A 14936-nucleotide genomic window follows, 5' to 3' on the forward strand; every position below is an offset into this window, starting at 1 on the left:
ACCAGCAATCCAAGTGGGCCTACACCTCACCATTAATTGTAAGATTGCAAGGCACCTCCAAGCCTGTCAGGCCCAGAGCAAAGTAGATTCAAGGTGGTTTTCAAAGCCACTACCTTCCACTGCCAAATGGCCTTGACCACAAACCCATAGGCAGCTGAAGTGAAAACCCATTTCCAGTTTTGGGGATTGCTGTACAAAAGGCTTAACGCACTGTGTAATAAGTCGGATCTACATAAGACCACCCACAATGCTCCCATAGTTAACCAAATGAAATTTCTATCAGTTTGAGACTTGCTGGCCCCCTCTTGTCACAACCCATGTATATAAGGTAGAAGCATACTAAAGTGCAAAAAGGAGGATGCATTCCTATAGACAGTCATCTCAAAAAAGGAACCTTCCAATGCTTTAGGCTACAAACCCAACTAATTTGGGTGGCTGAAGAAGACCTCTGGCAGAAATAAGCTATCATAGTTAGTTGTCAGCCTTTTCAATTTACATAATATTCATCTGCAAAGTCATCAGCATAGGCTGCTTTTCAACATCACACATGTGACACTACCAAATCCAAACCAGGCACATATCCTTCGTCCTTCATATGCAAATTCAAAGTCTCCAACATTGCTCTTGTGTCCTTGCTCAAAGCCATTGCCTATGACAAACTCTTGTAGTACTTTGTTCACTTCTGTTGATGCACTTGTAGGCACTTTCTTTGCCCTTGCACTTTTTCTCATTTCTTCCATATTGACAACTTCACTCGATCTTCCTTCACTTGCATACATATCCGCCATAAGCATGGATGCAGTAGCATCTTCTTCATTTGTAAACACAAGCTACTGAAAGCATCTAAGACCTACTTCTAACTCCCCATGAATTTTACAGGCTATAAGGAGAGCCGTGAGAACCTCTTTGGTTGAAAGACCAAGCTTTCAATTTTATGCTCTTTAATCATCATATTGAAATAATCTTGTCCCTTCAAGACCAAGCTTTCTTGGCTGCATGCTCCAAGAAGACAGAGAAAAGTGACGTCGTTGGGTTTTACACCTTGCTCTTTCATATCTTCAAAACATCGAATGGCCATGCCACTGCTATGGTTCTTACCATAGCCACTTATCATGGCAATCCAAGACACAATACTTTTACTAGGTAACTTGTGAAACACATCATGTGCTTCCATTAGGAAGCCACATTTTCCATACATATCTATCAATGTATTCGCAACAGGAAGGCCCCCCTCCAGTCCTCTTTTGGTTGTCTCAGCATGTATCTCTTTACCTGTTTCTAAAGCTCCAATGCTCCCACATTCTTTCAAGTTGCAAGTAAATGTGACAGAAACTGGATGCACATTCTCTAGCTGCATTTTTTCAAAACAATTCAAAGCCTCCTCACCAAATCCGTGCTCAATATATTCTGCAATAATTGCAGTCCACAAGACCACATCTCAAACAAGAAGTTTTAGGAGCGCTTATTGTGCTTCTGCAAAATCAAGCCGCACTTGGCATATAAATCTACTATTGCACTCCCAATAAAGAGGTCCTTCTCAAAACCTTGCTTGGTGATATCAGAATAAAGTTTGTGGCCTCTTTCCAAGGCCTTTAAGATGCTACAAGCCTTCAATATTGAAGTATACATGGCATTAGCTGGGGGTACTCCGTCCGACCTCATCTGCTCAAAATATTCTAGTGCTTCCTCGCCAAGCTCATGATCATCATATCCTGCAATCATAGCATTCCAAGAGATGCCATCTCGGACGTGCAGACTCTTAAAAATGCACTGAGCATCTGGGAGGCAACCACAGTTGATGTACATGTCTACCCAAGTTTTTCCCTCTATGTGTGTGTTTGTCTCTTTGTGTTTCTGTCGTGATTGTACACTCTGTGTGTGCAGTGCAAACCCTAGAAGTTTTTTTCACAAGTACCCCAAAGCCAGCACATAAAGTACCTCGAATGTATAGTCACCACCACGTCCATCTCGAAGGGTATGTTGGACCCAAGAATGTAATTCAATTTGTCTCCGATGGAGAGGCAACAAATAGAGCTGCAGGTTCGTTACTACAACAACAACATCCCCATATCACATGGAGTCCATGTATGACCCATTGTCTTAATAATTTATTGAAAGATATTGGAGCATTCGCATGGATCAAGAGTAGAATTGTTACAGGCAAGGAAATCATTTCTTTTTTCACCCGCCATCATTTCTCTCTAGCCTTCTTATATAGGCAATTCCCAAAAAAGGAGCTACTAAAATATTCAAAGACCACGTTTGCCTATAATTTCCTTATGCTTCGTTGGCTATACAACATGAGGCCAGCTTTAAAACAAATGTTCACTAGTCCATCTTAGGTATCATGGTCTACTCAAAGTCAGCTTTGGGCCAATTGTGCTACACAACGGTAACCCAAGATGAGTATTGGGAGGAAGTAAAGCAATTCGTTCTTCTATGCTTACCCATGGTAAATCTCTTACGGCAAGTGGATGGTGATGTACCGTATATTGATAAAGTGTACGAAGCAATGGATTGTCTCATTGAAAACATCCGTGCTCTTAATCTTGCACCACCTAAGAAATAAGAAATTGAGGATCTTGCATTCAGCAGATGGAACCAATACTAGTTAGCACTTCATTGTGCTACTTACAATTTGGATGCAGAGTTCCAACACAAGCGAAAGCAACTCCAGTCAGATGTTGAAGTAACTCAAGGCTGGAATACCACACTAGGTCCCGATAAGTGGTGCATTTGTGGGAGCCGCCAATAAGTGGTGGTTTTGAATCTAGGGTCTCTAGGGACCAAATAGTCAGTTTATGTCCTCTCATAAAAACCGTCAAGCCAAAATACAAAAAGAGGAACATGCTGAGAGGGGTAGATGGCGTCTGAGATTCTAAGGCATTATTCTTCTCAAAGGAGCAGTCTGATACGCATAAGCGGTAATAGCCTAAGTGTTAGAAGTAGCCCTTTGAGTGCAAGAAGTGTAGTTTTACCTACACAAACTCTTATTGTCAATCCAGTTGTAGCCATGGCTCAACCCATTGCAATTCCAGGAGGGACATCGGATTTACTGGTATTAGGAGCACCTTTGCCCATCTTCCATGGGTTAGAATAAAAAGATGGAGAACTCCATATTAATGAGTTTCAAAAACTCATGTTCAACTATCAAATCCAAGATGAAGGACACTTAATGATGTTCTTCAACATGACAATAAAAGGAAGGGCAACAATATGGTATCATGGTCTAGAGGCCGGAACCATAACTAGCATTGACCAATTCTTCACAGCCTTTCGTAAAGAGTTTGCCCCTGAGAGGGGTGGATAGTATTGGTTACGTGTCTTGAATGTAACACGCCAGGAGCCAAATGAGAATGTCTAGGCCTATGCCAAGAAACTAAAGCAAGTTCTTCTTAAACTTGATACTTATATTCCCATTCCTCCGGCTACATAGTTGCGATATTTCCTACATGGATTAGGTTTCAACATCCAAGTGCAGCTTAGTAGTGTTGCTTTGACCGACATTGACACTACTATTACCCAAGTAAAAGGAGTAGAGTCGTGCTTGCAAGCGGCTTATGTAGCAAGGGTAAATTGGAATGGCAATAATTTGGCACTGACCAATGGGAGTCAAGGGGACCCATGTCAAATGCGAATGGCCCCAGTGTGACTATGTTACTCCACTGTTATCATGCCAAATTTTCCTATGTTACTAGCTCCTCCCACTATGACTATGCCTATGGATAGTCAGATGTCCCCACTGAATGGTGGTGGCCAAATAACAAACCAAAATGTTGTCCCAATAAGTAAGCAGTCGATTCTTAATCAAGTGATTAGGCTAATGGGACGATAGATAGACAATCGTGGCTATGAGTCAAGTGCCTCAAATGTCCTTGGTGAAGTCAAAGATATGATGAAGCACTACACTGACATGATTAGCGAATAGTATATACAAATAGCTATGGATGTCAATTTCCTTAAGAAGCAGCAGAATTTGATAGGGATTTGACGCCCTGAAGAGGGTGCCCCCTAAAGATTTAGCTGTAAGTGGTGTGGTGGCCAGCATTTCCCTAGGAATTGTCCGAATGTCAAATGCAATATTTGCGGAAAGGCTAGCCACTTAGCTGCTACCTGTTGGAGTAAGATTAGTTCTCTCCAACAAGGAAGTAAACAAGCAGGTCCAGTTAATCACCATGCACAAGGAAATAATCTCCAGCAAGATGATGGACCACGATAAATACTGCAAAGAGGAAATGCTACTATAGAGGAGTTGCCTCATGGCAATGGAGTCAGTCTTATTGAGGCTGTACATGTCAATGATGCTGAAACTTCTAATCTATGAGTTGTAACAAGAGGTCAAAAGACTAGAGAAAGTGACAAAGGAACTGTAAAACCTATCGAGGGAAACACTAAGCAAGATGCTAGGGGGGAGCAAGTCCTGAATCCTTATATGGAAGGTGGACCTCTCAGGCATGTTGATAGTAAAGTTGATCTTGAGAAGGATAAAGAATTGCCATGAAAGAAGGAAAAAGTTAAAAAATAGGCACCAAAGCCGGTGGTCCAAAGACCAAAGGAGAGACTGGTTTGGCGAGAGAAGAGAACTTTGGCTAACTACCACAACTTTGATCTAGCGAGTTTTCTTTGCAAAGTTAAACCAGATGTGAACCTCCTGCAATTGATTAAACTGTCTCTAGGAGTACACAAGGAATTCAAGAAAATCTTGCGTATTGGGTATATTGTAGAGCCTTTGGGCATAGCACAAGTGGGAGAAAATTGGTTTGAGCATGCTAAAAAGCATTGTCCCAGGGTTCGAGCATGTGGATGGAATATTAGCGGAGCATGCGATTGTGGACACTCGATCCTCCATCAATATCATGAATTTAGACTTGATGGAGAGGCTAGGTCTAGAAATCCAAGAAAACAGCTCCACGCTTTTTAGGATGGCTGATGACAATCTAAGGCAACCAAAAGGTTGTATCACTAAAGTCCACATTACCATTGCAAGTGTGGAATGCTATCTAGAATTTAGGGTGATAAGGTTTGTAGGACATCCTAGCTATCACGCTTTTCTAGGCAGGCTATGGATTTTACAAACAAACTATCAAGTCGATATACCCGTTGGTCAAGTGATCTTAGGTAGAGGTGCCAATCGTGTAATAGTGGATGCTTACCTTGAGTCTCCTAAGAGTGAGAGAGCTCATTTATCCTCTACTGAACTAGAAACAATAGATGATCCATCTAGTAGTGAGACATCATTGAGCGATGGATCTAAAGAAGAGTCCACTATAGAGGACATTTATCAAATACATTGAATGAGCTGATAAAGCCATAGGATAGGATAAGAGAAGTGGATGTAATTGAGTTAAACCTTGGTACGCCAAACGATTTGCGGCCAATCAAATTAGGTTCCATGCTCAGTTTGAAAGAAAGAGAGGACTATGTGTCCTTAATTCAAGAGTTTCGTGGCATCTTTGCTTGGGGCTATGATGAACTTAGAGGCATTCCCCCCAGCTTGGCTATGCATATCATTCCTCTAAAGGAAGGAAGTCGGCCCGTACGTTAAAAAGTAAGGCACATGCCTTTTGAACTAAGGGATGGGCTGTTTGAGGATATACAGAAGTTGCAAAAAGCAGGTATGATCTTCCTTATTCAGCATACTAAATGGTGTTCACCAATTGTGATCAGGAAGAAGAAAAATAATCAAATCTGACTATGCGTAGACTTTAGAGAGCTAAATAAGAAGACTGTTAAAGACTACTACCCATTGCCATTTATTGACCAAATTTTGGATCAACTAGTGGGTAGGGAAATATATTCGTTCATGGATTGCTTTGGGGGAATAACCAAATGGCAATTACTGAGAAAGACAAGCTGAAAACAACATTTATTACTATCTTTGGTACCTTTACATACCATGTGATGGCATTTGGTTTATATAATGCACCTGGTTCGTGGCAAAGAACAGTCAACAAGACCTTTGGTGACATCTCCCTAGAGGAGTTGAAAGTATTTATTGATGACTTGGGGGGAAGCCACCATAAGAGGAAGGCAGTTAATTATTTTGCAGAAGTGTTTTGAGCGTTGCAGACAATTTTGCATCGCGCTTAACCCATGAAAGTGCATCTTTAGGGTGCCTTATGGGCTATTGTTAGGCCATGTGCTCAATTCAGTAGGGATTGCAACTGACCCTGAAAAGATCAAGGTCATAGTCACCATGAGTCCACCACGTAATCCAAAGGAGGTGCATAGCTTTCTATCATCAGTAGGGTATTATCGGAGGTTTACAAATGCCTTGGCAGAAAGAACATTGCTATTAACAAATTTGTTGTCCATTAACTGTCTGTTTGCATGGAGTGATGCTTGCAAAGTATCTTTTGATTATGTGAAGCAGGAGCTTGCCAAAGTAGATGTTTTAAAAGCACTTAAAAGGGGTGAAATGTTCTATATATTTTCAATAGCAACAATGTATAGTATCAAATGCTGCTGTTTGGCCCAAATTTGGGAGGAAAAATGGTACCATCCGATAGCCTTTGCTAGTCGAAATTTGGGCATATAAAAAATTAACTACATCTATATGGAGAAGTTGTCTCTTGTGATGGTATTTGCAACCAAAAAGTACAGATACTACATTCTTTATGAGAATGTGATTTTTTATACGAAGGCAGAAGGGCTTTGATTGTTGCTGAACAAGTTACATCTGCCTGATCATTTAACAAAGTGGTTAATCACTTTACAGGAGTTTGATTACGAGATCAAGAGCAAGCCACCGAAGCTACAGGGCATTGTAGAATGTCTTGTGGATTTTGGAGAGCCAAAAGAGGTCTTGACTGAAGGAAGTGACATGGAAACATTGTTTAAGATTGATATGGCATCCATCCCCTCTTGGTATACTGCTATAACGCACTAGAGGAGAGACTGAAGCTAATGACAATAAAGACAATAGGAAGCGTCCACTTACGTCTATTATGGCTATCCTTCCATTTGAGAAGTGGGGCATCGACTTTGTGGGTCCTATTACCGTGTCGTCTACTACTTAGAAGAGATATATTATAGTAGCAATTGATTACTTTACAAAGTGGTCAGAAGCACGGGCGACAAGGTAGGACAATGCAAAAGAGACTGCCAATTTCCTACTAGAGCAGATTATTTGCGAGTTTGGTCCGCCAAAAGAATTAGTATCGGACCGCGGAACTCATTTCCTAAACAAGGTTATTAAAAGCTTGGCTGAAGCATGGAAAATTCAGCACAACAAGACGACTCCTTATAACCCGCAAGCAAATGGGCAAGTTGAAAGTACTAACAAGCAGCTTGGGGGTATTCTATAAAAAATAGTGTCTGAAAAGAAGCGTGACTAGGATACAAAATTGTATGTGGCAGTATGGCATACAACATGACATTTAAACGAGCCATTGGCCACACCACATTCAAATTAGTTTATGGGGAGGAGTGTGTCTTGCCCTTAGAAATTGAGTTTCCAACTATAAGATTTGCAATCGATCATTCTTTGGGTGACGAGGATGCCCTATTCGAGTGTTTTATGACTTTGTCCCACTTGGATGAGCTTAAATTGCAGAGTCTGTTGCATCAAGAAGTGGCTCAGCTTCGGATAAAGTGGCTGTATGATTTGAAAGCGAAGAAATATACCTTTAAAAAGGGGTAGTTAGTTCTGTATTATGATACACGTAGGGAGCTATTTCCAGGGAAGCTTGAATATAGATGGGATGGCCCTTACAAGGTAGTTAGGATAGGTAAAAATAAGTCGACAGCTTTATTAGCTTATCTACAGGGAGTGTCATTTAAAAATAAAGTTAATCTTAATAAGATTAAAAATTATTATTTTTGAGTATGCTAACGTGATAAATGCATTGCAGGTCCATGCTGGGGTTGATTTGACACCTACATGAGAGCTTAAATTGGTTGATGGGGCAATTAATTCCTTATTTGGAGCACCCATACCTAGAGCAAAGATATCATAAGGGGAAGCTTATCTGGTGGAGCAAAGGATACAAAGTGATTGAGCAAGAAGACAGAACCTTTGTGTGGGAAATCAAAGTTTTTTGCCATCACTGCTTACAAATTTTGACAAGCATCCCTGTTGATTTTAATGAAGAAGGTGGGATGGAGCCATCAGTTCATCCTCTAAGCATGTTGAATTTTGATTATCATAATTATGAATAGAAGAGTTTCTAATGGCTGGCTGGTGTAAACCCATTGTGGGCGTACACATTATACTTTGATGGAGCGTCTAGGGGCCCTAATAAAAAAGGGAGCGTTGGAGTAGCTATCTGAGATCCCCAACGTAGAGTTACAATGAAATTAGCTATTTATCTTGGGGTAAGATTCACTAACAACATGGAGGAGTATAAAACCTTGATTATGGGACTAAATATTGCCAAGAAATGTGGTATTTGGCAGTTGGTAGTAAAAGGGGATTCCCACTTGATCTTAAATCAACTATATGAGACATACATAGTCTAGATTCCTATCCTTCGCATGTATCATCGAACTGCTATGACCCTATTTGATGAATTTGAGAGCGTCTCTCTTCATCTGATCCCACGTTCTTGGAATCAGTTTGCGGATTCATTAGCCAATTTTTCTTATGAAGAGGACCTCTTCTTCAACTATGGTCCTTGTTTGGATGTTGCTATTGATAATGAGACAGGACCTGGTCGCTTGTGGGGAATTTTATTAGACCACGCATTATATGGTAGGAGATGTGTAGTATGGGTAATGCAAAGAGTGGCTGAGACCCATCTACCACTATTAACTTGGACCCATCGATTGATTAGATAGCATGTTAGGTATACACCTCTTGCTATATATGTAGAAGGGATGAGTCACAACTTGATGCATTTAGTTTAGGGCTACGAGCCCTATTTTTCCCCTTGGGATGGAGCGTATTTTCGTCTATCTACCTTATTCCAAGGAGAGATGAGTACGTGTTGTTCTACTTGATTTCATTAGGACAAGAGGGCCAGTTTCGTCAGGTTTTAATGTTTGATTTCATTAGGCCAAGAGGGCTAGTCAATTTGCAGTGACATGATCTATCCCATTAGGCCAAGAGGGCCATAATATTGTTTGGTGCATGTGCATTTAATGGTTTTCTATTTTAGCGATTACATCATATATGTTAATGAAGTCACTAGAGGGAGCCTTTGCTGTGGAGGAGCTTCTTGTGGCCATTCTAGGTGTTTTCATCCCCTTACTGAGTCTTTTCCCTTAAGAAAATAACAATATATGTGTATGTAAGGGTTACTTTCTTTTGTTTATTGGGGACCGGAAATCATGGCATGAAGTCCTAGGTTTAGGTTAGATATGTTTGGGGAAGGTCTAAGCAGTTGTTGCCTCCTCTGCAAAGGCATTGTCAAGAACTTAAAGACCTATTTTAGAAGGGAGTTCTAGTGACCTTGTTTTGCTGACTTGCTAGGCAGTCATTCTAGGAGTTCCTATTAGTGTGAGGCAGTTAGAGAAGCCTATCCTTAAATATCTAGAGAAGAGCAAGTTCTAAACCTATCTGAAAATACATATTATGGAGGTGTATAAAAAGGGGTTCTAACCCCTCTAAATAAAAATAAAAAAGGAAGCAAGAAAAATCCTTGAGGAGTGGTTCATCACCTTGCGAAGGCCTGGTAAGTTCCTGGGGACGAGTAAGCCCTGGGGCTGATGTCTTGTCTTCTTGGGGGTGGCATCTAGCTATTAAAATAAGACTAAAGGAAGGTTGGAGTGAAAATAAAAGTGAGCGTTAAAAAAGGATTACGTGTTGCCTTGTGAGGGCTTGGTAGGTTCTTGGGTACCAAGATAGGACCTGAGGCCGATACCTTGTTCTCCTTCGGTCACTACACTTAGCTCCCTCCTTTTTACATGCCCAAGTGTGGAACAATAAAAGGCTAACAGAACCATGTGCTAAAAGATAACATTTATTGCTCAGGCTATAGGAGTCCTCGCTTAGGAGGAGCTCTTGGTTGAGTTGTCCTTAGTTTGGAAGGTAGTTCAGACCACCACTTCGGATGACCTCTTCGATAGTTCCTTTTAGCTTGGCCGTGTTGGAACAATTGGTTAGTGACTAGCTTTAGGCTTTCTGTCAGATTATGCTAGATCTACTCCTCGTAGATTTCATGCCTTGGTCTTGACGGGGGTAGGGTGAGACATGTCATGTGTTTTGTTGTATATCTGCTTTGTATCAGCTTGATGCTCTTTGTGGTTGTGCTGATGTACAGATCTGTTCGTAGGATTCGACGAGATGTGTTGCCCTATCCTGTAGTCGCCAATGAGCGATGGATTTTGCCCCAGAAACATGCTCAAAATTTGCCAAAAATTTTAAATTTGAAGGGAATATTGGATCCCGTCAAAGGCGTCATAGGCAATTGGATTGATTTTAAGCAGCAAGTAGCCGACGGGTGCCAAAAGTGCTCTAAAGACCAACTAAGCGACGGTGGTGGAGTTTCCATAATTTCTCAGGAAGTTGGATAAGACTTCAAAAAATGCCAGGCAGTGTGGGATCCCAAGACGGATTGACAAGAATTTGCAAACCTCGAAACGGAGGCCGGATGAGAGAATGGGAGGACCAAAAGAGAGGAAGTGTAACTTGGGTGGGAAGGGGGGTGACCCTTGGGGTCTCCCACCCCCCAAAAATTCACGCGATGGTGGGGGCATTTTTTTTAATGGCATGGAAAAAATGGAGGGCACTACTGCATGACGACAAGTTTTTTAGGGAGAGGCGGGGTCTATAGGCCATCTCTCACCTTAATGAGGCCATCTCTCACCTTAATGTCACCCCATGGATCAATCACAATAGCTTGATGAAGACTTTTTTTGCCCTCCATTGCCACTCTCTGCTCCTCCAATGGCTGCTGGGATTGACAAATCCTATTTTAGTATTTCTCTCTGCTCCCTCTCTCTCCCCTAAGAAGCAATTCATGTGGAAGAAGCCCAATTGGTGAATGCTTGTCCGGTGTGGTACTAGATTGCTTCCAAATTGAGTGGAACTGAAGATGGATGATTGGAGAAGGGCTGATCATAAAAGTTGGATAGTTTTGCTATCCCAAATCAGATTTTAAAAAACCCGCAGCAAAAGAAAAACCAGTAACTCTCTTTTATGAAGGAAAATGGCTCTTTTTGATATTTTATTGGTCAAATGGTGTTCATATTGGATGAAAATTGGTAGGAATGTTGTTTGGTATATGTTTTATGGTTCTATGTCAGAAAAGTAAGAATACCTAATGCCATAATACTGAAAATAATTTTCTAAAACCTGAAAAAACATGCATTTTACAAAGAAAATGGGATTTTTTGTCATTTTGGGTTTGATAAAAGGTTGCATGAGGGATGAAATGTGGGAAATGAGTGATTCTCAGTTGTCATAATTAGAAAAAACTAGAAAAACCACTAAATGCTCTATTTTCTTGATAAATAAATAGTAAAAAATAGTTTTAAAAAGGGGGAAATTTAGGTTTTTGAGGTAGAAAATGCAAAAAAAAAAGGTTAATGTGTGTGCATGTGTGACAAGGCGGAAGCATGAGATATAGTCTCAGTTCAGTATGTGTCTTTGTGTTTTAGTGCCTTTTTATTGCTTTATACATCGAAAATGACAAAAAATAAAACCCTACACCTATGCAATGATGCAACACATAAGCGGTAGGGGAGAGAAGGGTTGTGGAAGCATTTAAATGTTGAGAATGAAGTAAAGTCTGATCTTTTGGTTGTGCATGTCATATAGGACGACAATAATTTAAGTTTTAAGGGGCTAATAGCACGAGAAATCGGTGCTAGTCTCCATATGTCAACGCATACATTTAGTAAAGATCATGAAAGGGTTGTTTTTGCACATCACAAAATGCTAATTTGATAAATGGTGTTTGTGCACTAGGATCATATACACTTTTGTATCTTGCATGCCACATGGTATAAAATCTTGAATGCATAACACTTGTATGTTGAACACTGACCAACGTTGAGAGTGTGAGGAAGTCCCTTTGCTGAAGGTTAGACGAGCAATTCCTTGGGATAAGTTGAGTGAGGAAATGTAAACTCCTAGATCATTCGATAAATCAAATCATGGACTATGTATCGTGTGTCTTATATGTTGAGGTAGCGCATCAAGGGGCCAATCTGCAAGATGTAGGAGAGCTGCAGTGGAGTCATGGCAGTTAGCCAAGAGGTGCTTCCCTATGTATGTGCTACGAGGTATTATACCTATATGTTATGGGATATCCCTCTGAGGAGAAGGGAAGGTAAATGTTGGGGACTGTGTCCTATTACAAATGCAAAATTGATATTAGAGTTTAGTGTAGCATGTGCCCTAGACACTCCTAGCCGCAAGGCCGTGTGGGGTGTCTTGTGTGTCTTAGAGGTCGGTGGGCTAGTGCTAGAGAGCTAGTGTCGGCCCATTTTAGGTCCCAAAATTGACAAACTCTGACCTCACTAGACCTTATAGAGGCCAAGTCCTAGCTATAGGACACCCCGATAGATCCCCAGGTGAGGGAAAGGGATAATAGAGCTGATTGACTTGAGAGTTGAGACCCAATAGTCTAGGAGTGATTGCAGTCACTAACCATACCCAAATAGAAATATGAATGGAGAACTTGAACCTGCTACCCTTCAGACCACGCTTCAAATGTATAATAGAGATTGAGAGTGGACCATTGCGAGTAGTAATAACTTGCACGAAAGAGCTAGCACTAGCCGAAATTGATAAAATGAAGTGTGATCTGAATTTATTGTAATTGGCTATCAAAATCTTAATCCAAGTTTGTGCATCTTCTACACTTGAAAGACTTTGAAGCACATTTAGTCATATACACACCAAGAAAAGAAACAAGCTAGGCACTCAGAAGGCTAATGATTTAGTCTTTGTTAATGCAAACTTGCGTTTGCTAACAAATATGAAATACGAGTATACTCGTGATCTTTATATTGGATTTCATAAAGATGAAAACAATCCAATTTCCATGCAAGAAACTGAAGATCAAGAGGAGGAGGATGCTGATGATGAGAATCAAGATAATGAAATTAATGAGGATGATGAAGAGAAAGAGATTCTAGATGAGATAGATGTTTATTTGTATTTTCTTTTTACTTCTTCTTGACATTTCATTTGTATTTTTCTTTTAGTTCTTGATGCTTAAACTCAGCCTTTATACCTGTGATCTTTTGTAAGTTTGGCCTTCCCTTCATTATAAGTTTAGAAAGATGTTTTCATTCTATATATTCCAAGTTTCAACCTTCAGCTTTAAGTTCTTCAATACTTCAGTATTGATAAATTAATTTTTCTTGCAAGTCTTAGAATCTTTTTAAGTAGAATACTACGCAGTATGAACCCCTTGTACCTCCTTGATGATGTGGCGTTCTCGTTCCCATTTCACCCCTTCTAAAAATTAATGTTTCAGTTCCCATTTCCGTTCCCGTTGCGACATTCCTGGAAACTATGGTGTTGATTGATATGAAGGCACTAGAACATGAATGTTTCCATAAGGTGGTGGTGGAAGTGGAGGCTCTAGGACACGTAAGCCTTGTCTAAATGTCAGCTGGGACACAACATAATGACCAAAGAGTCCACTAGGTAATGCCATGGAGGCAAACAATGGCACTAATTGTTCCACTATTCAGAGAGACTAGGGGGAATGCCTAGGGTATAATGATCCTGAAAGTGTGTGAGGTAAAGGTGGAACACCACCCGACTAAGGAAGAGATGAGGTCCTAACGGCTATGCCTAAGTTTAAAGAATCCCTTGGTGTGGTGAATAAAATTGTTGAGATGACAAGCTCAACACATGCAGACATTTATGATGGACCGCCTGGTTAGATGGGTCCACACGTCTACACTTAGCACGTCGGTGGTCATTATGACCCTCACATGGCCACTGACTCATTACTTATTATATTCAGGTTGTTACACCTATTTATAGTTGGCATAGTTATAGCGCCAGTCAACTAGTGTAGTCCGTTATGCATTGTTTGACTTAGTAGGCCACTTTTCTTTATGTTGTATCTTATCTATACTTTGTGTATATTGTAAAGTGTGTGGAAGAAGAAGAAGAAACCAGCAAGAAAACGTTTTGGCCTTCATCTCTCTTCTTGCCTCTTGAGTGAGCTTCTCCTTGTGCATTCTGTGTGTGTTTGGCGTAGCATCTTGAGCAAGTCACTCCACCACGTGATTCTTGACATGGTATCAGAGCCGTGCCACTAAGAGAGCTGATTTCGAAGGCTGAAGCAAAGGAGAAGAAGCAAGGTTCGAGCAAGCAAGCCACGGGTAAGAAGCTCTCCCATTCTTCCACTCTCTCTCTTGGATAGTGCCTGTGGAGGCACTGGAAGCAGGGTCGAGCAAAAATCTCAAATTGTAGTGAGATTTGGCGTTTGCGAATAGCATTGTGTATTCTGCAGATAAGCCCTTTAGGGCTTGCCCACAGTTATTTTGGGCATCTGAGGCCGTTTCAGGCCCGGTTTTAGAGCAGCAAGGTTGCGGACAGCAGTTTCAAGGTACACTGTGATTTCGGTTGTTTTGATCGAAAGTGGGTGTGCAGGTTACAGATTGCGAATCTGTAATTCTTGAGGTGTTTGCAGGAAGCAAACATAAGGTTTATCTGCAAAGAGGCTGCAGATTGCATGTATTGTTGAGGAGACAGTGAAAAAGGTTGTCTGGTGTATTGCTGTGCACTACAGGTCAAAGGTTGCAGAAGATTTACTTGCTATTTGGTATTAGTTTTGTGATAATGGCAGAGAATAGTGGAAGCCCCATCATTGAGAAGCTCGACAAGAACAACTACCCATCATGGAAGTTCCATGTCACAAACTTCCTTATTGGAAAAGGCCTCTACGAGTTTGTTTCAGGTGAAGAAAAGGAGCTGGAGGTGAGTGATCCTCCAACTGCAGAAGAGACAAAGGCACAAAAGGAATGGAATGAAAAAGATAAAAATGTAATGTATTGGTTATCTACAGTAATTGACAATAATATGC

This window comes from Lygodium microphyllum, chromosome 6, assembly GCF_053477565.2.
Source record: "Lygodium microphyllum isolate KBCC chromosome 6, Lygodium_microphyllum_v1.1.10, whole genome shotgun sequence".
Classification (NCBI taxonomy): Eukaryota; Viridiplantae; Streptophyta; class Polypodiopsida; order Schizaeales; family Lygodiaceae; genus Lygodium; species Lygodium microphyllum.